Source organism: Panthera onca, chromosome B2, assembly GCF_046562875.1.
Source record: "Panthera onca isolate mPanOnc1 chromosome B2, mPanOnc1 haplotype 2, whole genome shotgun sequence".
NCBI lineage: Eukaryota > Metazoa > Chordata > Mammalia > Carnivora > Felidae > Panthera > Panthera onca.
In genome coordinates this window covers 133,916,376-133,930,112 of record NC_138343.1, presented here as the reverse complement: position 1 = coordinate 133,930,112, position 13,737 = coordinate 133,916,376, and the positions used below count along the sequence as shown (strand labels likewise).

Genomic DNA, 13,737 nt, shown 5'->3' with positions numbered 1-13,737 from the left:
TAAAGCAATGTCTTGCTTCTCTTTTCTCTCCATAGGAACCTTGAAAACAACAAAAAGAACTCAGATATATTCCTCACTTGTTACTGCCCTGGTATGTCTTACATTGGTAAATGGCAGGCACTACACTATATACCCAGGTACTCAAACCAGGCCATGTGTGATCATTATGACATTGTTTTACTTCACACTCAGTATTCGCTTCTCAAATTCATTTCCTACTCTGCTCTTTAATCCCTGACTTAATTCATTAATTCAGTTCCTTATCCAAATACATGGTTATAAGGCCTGCCCCTGCCTTCCAAGCCTAGCTCTTTTCTATTTTTTTAAATTGATTTTTGAGAGAGAGATCACTAGTGGGGGAGGTACACAAAGAGGGGGACAGAAGAGCCGAAGCGGGCTATGCACTGAGAGCAGCAAGCCCGATGCAGGGCTCGAACTCACGAACCTAGAGATCATGACCTGAGCCAAAGTTGGACGCTCAGCCAACTGAGCCACCCAGGTACCACGTCCTCCACCTTCCCAAGCCTGGCTCTTTTCTAAATATTCTCTACACTGCAGCCAGAAATACCTTTTTAAGGATGTTAATTTAAGCACTTGCCTTCCATCATTTATAGAATGAAGGCAAATCTACTTTACAGAGCAGGCAGTATCTTCATGTCCTGTCTTCTAATTTTCCACCTCACTTCCAGTAACCCCTCACTAGTGCCTACACACAGTGAAACTACTCATAGTTACTGAATATGTATGGACTTTCCTGTTTTCACCCTTTACACATGTTGTTTTCTCTGAAATAGCCTCTCTCCTCCCAGCTTGTACTCCTTGTCTGACATACGCTTAGATTAAGCTTCACCTTTCCTATGACGATTTCCCTCTCCTATTCCTTTCTCACTCACTGAGTCAGATGCTCACTCCTAGAGACTCCTAATCTATAACTCTCTCATTGCACGTGTTACAGAATAGCATACTAGTTTGTATACATGTCTCTCGAAGGCAAGAACTGTATCTTAGTCCTCTTTCCGTCCCCCTCACCTAGGAAAGTACCTAGCACATGGCAGAAACTCAAAACTACTCCAAAACTATTGGATAAGTGAATTAGATTAACTAATCAAGAACGCAGAGATGAAGCATAATGGAAGAATCAGGCAAGATTCCTTGGGTTTTACACAGGTGTGCAAAGGCTGTGGAGTTTCTTTCTAGTCTTCCTATCATGTGACAGCCTAGAAAAGTTGAAGTACTAGTCCTGTAGTTTGGTTCAGGTGAAGATCACCCGTTCAATCTTCCCATGAACCAGCACTCCCGAAAGAGCACTCCCTGTTCCACTTGCACACATACAGGAACGGCTCTGAACAGTAATCCTGTCAATTTACGCCGTTGTTCGTGAGGGGAAGATGTGAAAAGACTGAGGATGTCTCACTCGGGCCAGCCAATCACTTCGCCTAGAAAAATCCTGAAAAAGAAAAAGAGAAGAGAAGAAAAAAGAAAAGGCAAGCTGGCAAGCCCAACCAACATGTCAACACATTTTCCTATGTAAAAAAGCGTAATCGTCCATGTGGAAATGAAAGGGTTTTTTTGAAACTCCAATTTCCACGTTTATTTTTCCATTTCCTTAGAAAATCATCATAAAGTGGACATCAGTACTTAGTCAAGTACCATTCGGGTACATGCTAGCTACAAGGTAAACTGCAAGTTACTCTCAATGCAAATATACGGTACCTGTATTTCCACCAACTTTTGTTTGACGATGGTTATATCTTAGGTATCTCCTAAGTACTTGTTCTCTTCAATCCTAGCAACTACTTGACTTCAATGCCTACACACATCTGCTTCAGTTCCAAAGAGTAAATGTCCTTGTTTATCAGGTCACTAATTGCCTTTTAAAAACTAGCCAAGCAAGTATACATACAAAGTGCTCAATGAATTAAAGTGGAACATACACAGTGTTCTGAATTCCTGTCAAAAAAACAAGTTTTTGTTTTTGTTTTTCTTTTGCCTATATTGCTATCTTCTCCACAATTATTTTCTAGGGATGACTCAGTACCAATAAAAACCTATGATCAGGAAATGCTGGTATAAAAGACAGGATAGTTCAGATAGTTAAGAATATGGAAGCCAGTATCTATCTTTATCTTATTTTATACCATAGATTTGAATGTTATAAATTTTTTAATGTTTATTTACTGGAGAGTGTGTGTGTGAGACAGAGAGAGAGAGAGAGAGAGAGAAATGGGGAGGGGCAGAGAGAGAGGGAGACACAGAATCCAGAGCAGGCTCCAGGCTCTGAACTGTCAGCACATGCTCTCTCTCTCAAAAATGAATAAACATTGGGGCGCCTGGGTGGCTCAGTCGGTTAAGCCGCCGACTTCAGCTCAGGTCATGATCTCGAGGTCCGTGAGTTCAAGCCCCGCGTCAGGCTCTGTACTGACAGCTCAGAGCCTGGAGCCTGTTTCAGATTCTGTGTCTCCCTCTCTCTGACCCTCCCCCATTCATGCTCTGTCTCTCTCTGTCTCAAAAATAAATAAACGTTAAAAAAAAAAAATTTTAAAAAAATGAATAAACATTAAATAAATAAATAAATAAATAAATAAACAAACAAAGGGAGGCTTCTTCAATTTAAATTCTTATGCAACTGATTATTGATTTGCTACATGTAAGATGAACTCTGTTGCAAAGGGCAAAAAAGCAAAATTTGTTGGCCTAATTATTAGTAGCATTAAGTGATCCATCTAAACAATTTTGAAAACATAATTTTCAAAATAATAGTATTTGAGGAAAATAAAAATGGAACCTTTGTGTCTATAAATAATCCTATGCACTACACATGACTTTGCTAAAAGAAAAACTATTTAGCTATAGAAAGGACACTGGAAAGACCAACACAGATCTCATAATCCTCTCTGCAACAATGTTATTTATTCGATGATAAATGGTTAGATCTCCACTATCCTTTGTGCTTCTAGGTTCACACCACAGACCTCACAAAAACTGCACATTTAGACAAAGAGTATTTATTACCTCTAGAGCTACTACCAAATGTTCTAAACATACTTATTAAAGTGCAGGCAATTATTGATGGATTGATTGATTGATTGGTACATACTGCTTAACAGTAACCATAGCAATTGGACTTACAGTTCAGTAACAGGTTATTTGTATTGCTGCAATACCAGGAAAAGTTCTGAGGTTTACTGGATGATCAATAAACAAATGGTATTGTTGGGGCACCTGGGTGGCTCAGTCGGTTAAGCGTCTGACTTCGGCTCAGGTCATGATCTCACTGTCTGTGAGTTCGAGCCCCACGTCAGGCTCTGTGCTGACCGCTCAGAGCCTGGAGCCTGTTTCAGATTCTGTGTCTCCCTCTCTCTCTGACCCTCCCCCGTTCATGCTCTGTCTCTCTCTGTCTCAAAAATAAATAAACGTTAAAAAAAAAATTAAAAAAAAAAACACAAATGGTATTGTTAATATGTTAAAATATTACTTATGCAAATAGAACTGAATACTAATTAGTAGAGCAAAATATTCTACAACAATCACATCAGTTCTTTCAGTAGATTAAAATAAAAAACTTTTAGGAAAAAAAAAAAATCAAAGCATCCAGTAATAAACGTTGGGAAACTCAGCACTATATCCGTTTAGAATGTGAAATAACAGACACAGAAGAGTATTATCGAAATAACTAAAAAAAACATTGACTAGGAATTTAAAACAGAAAAGGTACAAAGATCATTCTATATAAAGTAACACAAGATTTTTTTTAGGTAGCACAAGTTTCATAGTATTATATTTAACCTCATATTTAAGGTGTTTTCAAATATGACCCATGTCAATTTTCTAATGCTTTTCATTAAAAAGAACTTAATTATGAGTCTGGACTACTTTCAAATGAAAAATGTAGGCTTTTTCATAGGAATGGGTAAGGAAAATACAAAGAAGTTACACATTTATTTTGTAATGAAAAAATAACAGTGATGTTTGTTATTTCATCCTTGGTCTAAAGAGGAACAGTAAATTAAACTGTATAGAAATTACTCCCTTTTCATACTATTTATTGAAAACAATAAAGGGAGTAAGTACCCTGAAGGAAAACCCTAACAAAGCAAAATTCCAAAAGTAAAATTATTATTTCTAATTATAAGCTAGATGTCTAATGTAAGTACAAGAATTTGCCTTGTTCTATTTTAAAGATTAATACCTCAAAAAATTAAACTGACTAAATAGAAATTGCTCAATATGAAGCTAACAAAGTTAGAGGGAAGAAAAGCTGTCTTGAAAAGCACAGGATATCATAGGATATATTTTACATTTTGACTATTTATCGATGTCTACTAGGTTCCATGTCTGTATATAAGTAATATAAGAAATACAGATAATGTGATTAAAACTCCCATGCAAGTTAAGTATTAGTGTACATACTTATTTTTCTAAAAAAAAGTCCTAGGCTCAAAAAGTCTGAGCAATTAATCTAAGGCCACATACTAATAGCAATACAACTTGGGAGCTGAACTAGGGCTCATGTGACCTTAAAGCCCAGGTCTCTTACTAAACCTCGCTGAACCTCACCATGGTAAAAGCTAAGATAATTAGCTAAAGGGGGTGGAGGTTGACAAGCTGACCAGTTAAGAGAGATCAACTCAAGTCAAAAGTAATAGTTTCTTCAGTTGCACACAGAATCAAAACTAAGTAAACTCCCTTCGGCTCCTATCTCCCCAGTTGATATCAGAATTAGTTTTTGTTGATTTATCTGACTAAGCACTTGCCTAGTGTGAGAACCAGGTTCTGTAAGGTCAAGTTGCTGATTTCAAGTTTTAGTCTGTCTTGGCAAGTATTTTCTCTCATTGATAGGGAATGGAAAACCATTGCACTGAACTGCCATTGGCTCTGTAGGGTTGACGCAGGCGGTCATCTCTGGCCTGCCCAGCTGGCAGGCTGACAAGAAGCAACCTGTGACATGCTCAGTTTTGCTAACACTGAAAAGGTGACCATTAAGGTAGGCCAAAAGAAATTTTCCTAAATATAAATGTTAAGAGTAAACCTGTAAGGTAACACTCAAAATAACTGAATATTATGTAACAATTCAGATAGAGGTACAGTTAATAAACCAGGGAGAATTTACTAATTTACTAATTAAAATTTACTAATCAAAATTTACTAATTTAGAATTTACTAATCAAAAAGGACTCTGTCACATAGTTTTTTGGGGAGGGGGCAATAATTCGCTCATTCTCCCAGAACGTGTCTTCTGCACCAAGTAAGCAGGCAAGTTAAACGGTCAGAGTTACCTCCAGAAATGTTTAAGACTTTGGTGGTAGCACTAACCCCCGTAATATATCTAGGAATGTGACACTGCTTTGAATTGTTTTCGTAGGACTGGCTGAGGGTACTGGTTGCAGGGGTCACTCGCTTTAATGGATTAATTCTTTTGAATAATTTATTAATAACTACCAGTATTCATGTATTTCCACCAAAATCCTTGTTAAATTCTACATTACTCTTGCTTCTCTCCTGTCTTTCTCTGCAGGACCTTCCCAACCTCTATTTTTTGGCTTCTGTGACTTATACTAGGACTGTTTTTGTTTTTAAGTGAAACAAGAATGTCATTTTCTTTAACAACGCAATTAAAATACTACAAATTCTTACAATGCCCTCGTCTATGTTCTACCTGTTTGTGGATAAATCAGACTTTCTCTCTGAAGCCACTCACACTGACACACTGTAGAAGTATCCCTTTTCAGTGGCAGGTTATTACAGTTCAAAACAAGCCAACAAACAAAAACCACAAGAATATCAAAATACTCAATTGTATGTATTTCTATCTCATTTCTAAAACAGTACTGTAACATACCAAATTTGAATATAAAGCAATGAGGAGCAGTTTTTAAAAAGCCAAGAAACAGTTTGTGTAAATGACTAAATGTCTTAGAAGTTGAAAAACTCTTTAAGTTTTAAGAAAGGTAAAATTACTATTCATTAGGCAGAGGACAACTTGCCACAGAACAGGAAAAAGCTGGCTGATGGTAAGATTTAAGCATATGAAAAATGATTACTGTTAAAAGTAGGGTGGGGTGGGTTGTTTTCTCTTTTCTGTGTAAACACCAATATTCCCCACATCGTAAGAGTGTAAGAACGTGACTGAGCCATTTAACTCATAAAGCCAGTATAAATCGACAGTTTCATCAAAAGTGCCCTAAAGAGAGAAGCTTAACTTGTCTTTTAACAGGTAAGAGCATGTAATTATGCATGAACTATATTTTCTGCTCTACTTGTAAACATTGCTATTCACTTTTTCACTTTAATGTCAACAACTTCATAGGACTAGGTTAACAAATGCCAATCTAGCTGCAAATAACTGATTTCTTCCTCTCAATTTCTAGGATATTTTTCAAATTTTTGGCTAGATTCAAAAACATGGCATTCATAAGACCTTGCCTGACATCTTGCCTGACATTAAACTACAGATTCAAAGATTTAAGTCCAGTACTGTCACTTTTCAAACTCAGAAGTGGCTTACTACCAAAATGAGTTGTGATACAAAGAAAAACTAAGAACTATTCAACATCGAACACACATTTGTTGAGCTCTTAAGTAGAAGCCAGCCACTAAAGATATGGTGAAATTAAGACTGAAATGAAAATAAGCCGTGGTCCAGGGGTGCTGAAGTGGCTCGGTCGGTTAAGCGTCCGACTCTTGGTTTCGGCTCAGGTCATGATCTTCTGGTTCTGGGAGTTCAAGCCCTGCATCAGGCTCTGTGCAGGCAGCGTGGAGCCTGCTTGGGATTCTCCCCCCCTCTCTCTGTCCCTTCCCTGCTCCTGGTGTCTCTGTCTCTCTCAAATAAATAAATAAACTTTAAAAAAAAGAAAAGAAGCCATAGTCTGTCCTTGAGAAGCTCGGTTAGTGATCTCCCAGAATAAAAATGAAAAATACTGCAATTTGGCTATCCCACTCTTCCCTCAAAAAAACTCATCAACAACTTGCATTCTTTTATCCTTGTAAAAGTTTTCCTTAATACTTTCTGAACTCTTTGATTACACCCTTCACACAATAAGGAGTAATGAATGAAAAAAGCAAACGTTTATTGAATACTTACAATATGCTACGCTGTACTAAATGTTTCACAAGTATTTGCATAAACGGGAATCTTACCCAATATTTGTATTTGTCAAAATGCTGTGATCCAGCTTGTCACCCTAAATGACAAGCTATGTCACAATGTTCCTTCACCAGAAAAACACTGTAGGTTTACTCCCAATATCACATTGACTAGACAACTGTACAAGTGTCCCGGATAGTACTAGTGACTATAGGTTACAGGTATATATTAATTATCCTTATGCTATCAGACAAGAATGCTTTCGCTGTTCAAATGAAATATATATTAAACAATGCCCCACAGAGTGCGAGCAGAGCTTCTTGGAAGGGTCACCAACTTCAGGTGTATTTGTTTGACAGAACTTTCCCATAAGCAGTAAACAAAAAACGTTACAATTTACTGAACCCCTCCTATGTATCAGATAATTGACACAAAATGTGTAATTTATAATCACAACCACCTTACTGATATCACAGGCATTTTAGAGAGAAGAAAACAAGTTCAGAGAGGCCACCAAATTGTAATCTGCTCCAAAGCACAAAGCTAATCATTGGCAAAACCAGGATAGCAGATTCCAGATTTTCTATTGAGCCACAAAGCAGTTTTCTGAAGTACTAACAATAGAAAATTGCTATTGGGGTGCGTGGGTTGCTCAGTCCCTTAAGCCTCTGACTTCCGCTCACGTCATGATCTCACCATTCGTGGGTTTGAGCCCCGGATCAAGCTCTGTGCTGCCAGTTCAGAGCCTGGAGCCTGCTTGGGGGGGGGGGGGGGGGGGGGGGGGGCTGTGTGTGTGTGTGTGTGTGTGTGTGTGTGTGTGCGCGCGCGCCTGTCTGCCCCTCCACCGCTCGCACTCTCTCTCAAAAATAAACATTAAAAAATTTTTGAAAATTGCTATCAACTGAACTCTAAATTTTTTTTAACGTTTATTTATTATTGAGAGACAGAGAGACATGGAGCCTGAGCAGGGGAGGGGCAGAGAGAGGGGAGACACAAAATCCGAAGCGGCTCCAGGCTCTGAGCTCTCAGCAGAGCGCGACGCGGGGCTGGAACCCACAAACTGCAAGACCATGACCTCAGCCGAAGTCGGTCGTCCAACCAACTGGGCCACCCAGGCACCCCTGAACTATAACTCCAAAGTACAAACATAAATATGTTCACAAGTTATGAAGTATATTTTTAAAGAAAAAATTTATGTAGTGGATAGTTTTTGCTTTTGAAATCAAGGATAATGTTCATTTCACGGTTGTGAAAACAGCAAATAAACGATGTCCATTCTCCAACCCCCTTTTATTTTTCTCCACAGTACTTTTTTCTCCTAGACAATTCATTTTACTCATCTGTCTTCTACTACTAAAATGTAAACTATACGAGGTCAGCTATTTTGTCTATGTCATTCACTGCTGCCATCACCTGCATCTCAAAGGTCCCTAGCACGCAGTAAGTGCTCAATAAATATTTGTGAACGAAAGCTTGGCATTCAGTAGCCATTTAGTAAATATTAGTTTCTTTTTCTTTCCTTTACTATGAAAGAAACACTAACAAGACTAACATAAAGCTATTAAAGGTCAAAAAAAAATTCATCACTCCCTTGATACCAAATTTTGAACTGGAACAGATGATTAGAAATGCAGGAAGAATTTATTAAAATTTTACATTTAAAATGTTGAGCAAATCAAAAGATATTCAGCAATTTATCAGGCATCAAGAGATAAGGAAGGGGTCTATATAAATTATATTTTGAACAAATGCACTTTTTAGTGCCTAAACTTTAATCCAATTTCAGTTATATTTCATTGATATTAATATCTATGATTTTAGTTTGTGGCAATTGTGACCTGGATCTTCTTCTGAAATATCAAGGTGTCAGCTGACACTTTTTACTGTGCTTTTAACAGTAGCTCATTCCTTTTCTGAGGACTAAGAAATTAGAAACGAAGCATATTCTGTAAAATGAGTCAATAAAACTCAGAGTGAAAAGTCTAAGTGAAATGCTTAACTTTAATGCTAGAAGGCTAGTAGTTATACTTAGTACTAAACATTGTTTTGAGGGATGGAATAGTTAGAAAACAAAGAAAAAGAAAGCCATTCTTAATCTATGACTCTATCAAGATCATAGTCAAGTTTAGTGGTCAACAAAAGAGAATGCTAAAAATACAATACTGGCTACCCCTAAGATACTTCCTCTGGTTTTTAAGCTTTCTGATTAAGCAAGTGTCCTTGATTTCCTAGGACCAGAATCATAAGAAATGAAATGTTAAACTACTGTGTTTTGGAAATATGAGCCAGAGGTAAATAATATGAACAAATATACACTTAAATTTCATACAATTTCAATGTCTCCAAATCCTTACCATTTCTATAAAATAAGATGACATACATATGGCCAAAGTCCCTCAAAAGATTCAGAGCAAATCTCTTCAGTACAGTTCAGCATGATCATTTTCCTATGCTTGGTAGCCACCACTACCCACATCTACGTATTTCCAGCTGCCTAAAACTCTTCAGCTAATAATCCCTTATCTCCTCATTATTATTTTGCCCCAATCTTCACACTGGCCTCTGTTATTGCCTCAGTCCCAGTCTCAGATGGACCAAACAGACATGACAGAAGTGAAACAATGAAAAGTGCTACCACTATTCTCCTCTGGGTGATGGGAACCTGGCCAGGTAGAGATATACTGCAATCGAAGCCTTTCTGAATCAGTTTAATTTACAAACGTTACATATTGGCAAGATTACCAGGTACTTTTTCTCCAAAACATGTACAAAAGACAAAATTTCCGTTGATGATTGTTTGATTGTTAAAAATAAACTTTTAAGTCTTGATCAGTTTATGTCTCTTAAAAATGTTTTAGAAAATTCTGACATTCCTCAAGGAATTTTTGGCATGAAACATAGTTTCGTGTAAATGGTCTACATTACACCTATTTTTCAAAATGCGGCATGTTTACAGATAGATGTGTATATTTCATCCTAAACAGTATTCTGAAAAAATAATTTTCCTTACAGAGAAAATGACAGAAATAGAATACTTTTATTTCTGTCAAGACACAGACTAATCACATTAAGACAATTTACCCATATTACTAATACTAATGAAGGAATACTCAAGGACATTAACTGGGGATCTGGGTAGTGCTTGCTTAACGCCGCAGAGTTTAAAAACTTCATTTCATTAGATGCAGTAATTAAACAATCCTTAGTTGAAGGCAGGTGCTTCTTTCCATTAAAGAGAGGACCAAATATAGATGTTATTGCAATCAAACAGGATTGATTTAAGTTAAAACGTATTTTTCAGGAAATCTGTATCCGAGGAGACTCCCATCATTACCCACTTCTTAATGAGTTACAAAAGCACAGTCTCTACCATTTGACAGTTCACTGAAGAGAAGCTGAAGGGCTGCATTTCATCATTGTCCTTTGAGAATACTTTCAAACTTAGAAAAAGTTATTCCATGCACCCAAGAGAAAAATGAAATAATGGAGTCTGTTCGGGGGATGACTTATTCATCTAATTAACACATTCAACTTTCAGTTGATCCTTCAAAGATTTAAATCATAAGCACCCTATATTAGAAACTGATTAGATTTAAAGGAGAAAAAACCCCAACAGAAGTTCTGAATCACTGGAATTTTTGCTCTATTTCCTGTTAACACACTGATGGTACCATCACTCAATACATTTGTTCCATACACGTTTTTAAATGCTTCAGGATCCCTTTTAAACTAACTTGGCCCTAATTTAATTTGTAGCTCATTTATCTGACAATTCCTTCCATTGTTTCTAATTTAAGTGTTCAGCCAAAACATACAATAAGATGAAAAGCATGTCTTCCTTTATTAGAAAATGCAATGGTTTCAAAACTAAAGTTTCAAACTGCAGGTTTATTAAAACCAATCACGATTTCACGGTTACAAAAAAAAAAAAAGGTGTCAATACTCTGCTACTGTATAAAGAAAAGTGTGGCAACCAGTTAATAGTGTAAAAACTGAAAGCAAAAATTCTACTCCATGCCCACCAAAATTCTCAGCCAAGTCTGAAATTGCATAATAAGCAACATACTCTTTTAAGTGAGCTAAAGCACAGCCCCAATTCCTTTTATAAAATGTGAATCAACCTGACCCTAAAATTCGAACCTTTACAAACTTACCTAAAACAGACAAAATGGATGCAAAATCATACTGCCTTACCGTTGCCTCAAATACGACCTTAGTGTTCAAGAACTTTCCAATGAATAAAAGGCTCTTAAAAACAGCCTCGCATGGGGGACCTGAATTTCACGAGCTACTGAGAAACCCCTGTGAAGCTGCAAACTCCCTCCGCTCTCCTGGAAACTCCTCTTATCAGAAACATTTGAAGAATTTCTCCACAACAATTAAGCGGACTTGAAGAATGGAAACCTAACATCTCAAATATACTATATATGGAATGAAACGTGGCCAAACACATAAATACAAACTCACACGGTCCCCGAAACTTTGGTTTACAGCTCTGCCTGAGCAATCCGACAGCATCAGCAACAGAAAGATACACCTGTCACCTGTTCAGCACTATCCAGACCCTTTCAACCTCCCTGCTACAACCACAATCTTAGGGGTTGGAGATAGATCGGACGGAACACTAGAACTCTCCAGTGAAATCGAGGGGGCCGCATATTCAGAGCGGGGCTTGCTCCCCATTTCAAGAAGGCTGCAGAAAACCAACACTGCAAAGGGAACGAAGTTCTCCCCCCCACCGTCGCCACACAACTCTTTCAGTCTCTAACCCCAACACCCTGGCTAAATCATCTTGACCGGACTCCGGCTCCCCAAAAAGGAGTTTTCCTTCCCCCACCCCCATCTCACACATGCCTGAGGGGCGGGCCGGGGGCACGGGTGCAGGCAGGGGCCCTCCCCACCCCCTGGCACCCTCCCCTACCCGGGGCTCTCCCCGGCTCCCGACTGCAATGAATGCCCCCCTCCCCCTACACACAAACTCCCCGGAGCCCAGGCCCGGCCCGACACTCCCCACCCCCACCCGGTCGGGAGGACTTGGGGGGGCCTCCCACTCTTCCTCGCCACTGGGGGAGGAAGGAGGCGGAGGGAGGAAGAGTGAGAGGAAGAAGCGGACGCCCCGCAAGGGCCCTGCGAGTCAGCGGAGCCCCTTCTAGACGAAAGGGGGGTGCGGGAAGCTGAGGGGAGAGCCGGGACCGGGGATCCCGCCGAGGCCCGGCAGCGCTGTCCGTTTACCCTTCGCCGCCGCCGCTTCCCCCTCCTCCTCCTCGGCCGCCGCCGCCGCCTCTCCCACTAGGGCAGCCGTCTCCACCGTCGCCGCTGCCGCCTCCACCACCACGGCCGCCGCCAGCGCCGCCGCCGCCTCCGATTCCACCCGGCAGGGGGGACACCTCAGCCCTCCCTCCCTCCCCGCTCAGCCCCTCCGATCGGCCGCCGCCGCCAACTCCCTCCGGCCGCCGCCGCCGCCGCTCGTGGCTGAGGGGGAGGGGAGGGGAGGGGGTCGGGCTGGGTCGCCCCGCCGGCGGCTGCTGCAGATCAAAAACGCTGGCTGGGTGGCGTCGCCGCTCCCCGCTCCTCGGCTCCGGCTCGCTCGGCCTCCCTACCTCCCTCTGCCCCCACCCCCCTCGCGCTCGCCTGCCCTCCCCCCACCCCCCCAGCTCTCGCTCGCTCTCGCCGCGGCTCCGCCAGCCCAGTGCAAATCAAAATACTGTCACACAATATGGCGGCGCAGCCGCCGGCAAACACCGCGAGATCTGCGGCCGCTGCTGAGGCGGCGGCTGTGACGAGGCCTCCCCCAGCCGGCCGGCGGCGGCCGCCGCCGCAGCGGCGGCGCGGGGATGCTCTTTCTCCGCCCTGCACCCCTCCCCCGACACTCGCAGACTCCACGCCCGCCTTGTGAAGGCCGGAGGGAGAACACAGATCAGCGACGCGGACTGGCGCGGGCCGCCGCCGGGGCAGTGCAAGAGGGGGCGCCGGCGCAAAGAGCTCGGGGAGGGCCCGGGATCCTACGTTTTTAAATCCCGATCTCTCATACTTTGGAGGGCTCTGTATGTCGGTGCGTGCGTGGGTGTGTGCGTGTAGAAAGTGCAAGCTCCCCCACCCCACGGGGCCGGTAGCAGTTTGCGCTGGAAGGCGAAAGGAACCCCGGCTCCGTCGGCACGGCCCGTCCGGAAGCGGGCGACGGGACCTGCCCCCGATCGGCGGCGCCCGCGGGCTAGGGGCCCCGCGCTCCGGGCTGGGGGTGGCCCCGGCGCACCGGTAGCTCAGCGCCTCCCGCGCGCCCGGGGCCGGAGGGGGCAGCAGGTGGGCCCCACGGCGGAGGCGGTGTCCGGCCGCCCCGGGGGCCGGGACACACCCCCTTGGAGCCTGGCTGCGCGGAGGCCGTCGGCTGACCGGGGTGACCCGAGCGGGAGCCCGGAGTCCGGAGTCCCAAGAGAGTGTGGGAGAAGTCCTGGAAGCGTCGGCACTCCCACCTTTGAGACTTGAAAAAAGAGTCGGACTCGGAGTTTTCTAGAGCGCTTGGGGGAAAAAAAAAATCGAAATGCTGCAAGGGTTTTGTTTCGATTTTATTTTAATTGCACGTTCCTAGAAGTCCTAGAAGCAGAGCCAAAGACACTTTAACTTGGGGGGGGGGGGGGGGGGAGAAGGGGAGACTT

General features: G+C 42.0%; 1 protein-coding gene across 4 annotated transcripts in view; it reads right to left on the bottom strand.

Moving 5' to 3' along the window:
• Positions 1-12,713, bottom strand: part of TAB2 (TGF-beta activated kinase 1 (MAP3K7) binding protein 2) — a 90,790-nt gene extending 78,077 nt beyond the window's left edge. For all 4 annotated transcript variants that reach the window (XM_060616867.3, XM_060616869.3, XM_060616868.3 and 1 more), the window contains exon 1: positions 12,317-12,713. The gene's annotated coding sequence lies outside the window, so the exon portion shown is untranslated. The remainder of the gene's footprint in view (positions 1-12,316) is intronic.
• Between the last annotated feature and the right edge of the window lie 1,024 nt (positions 12,714-13,737).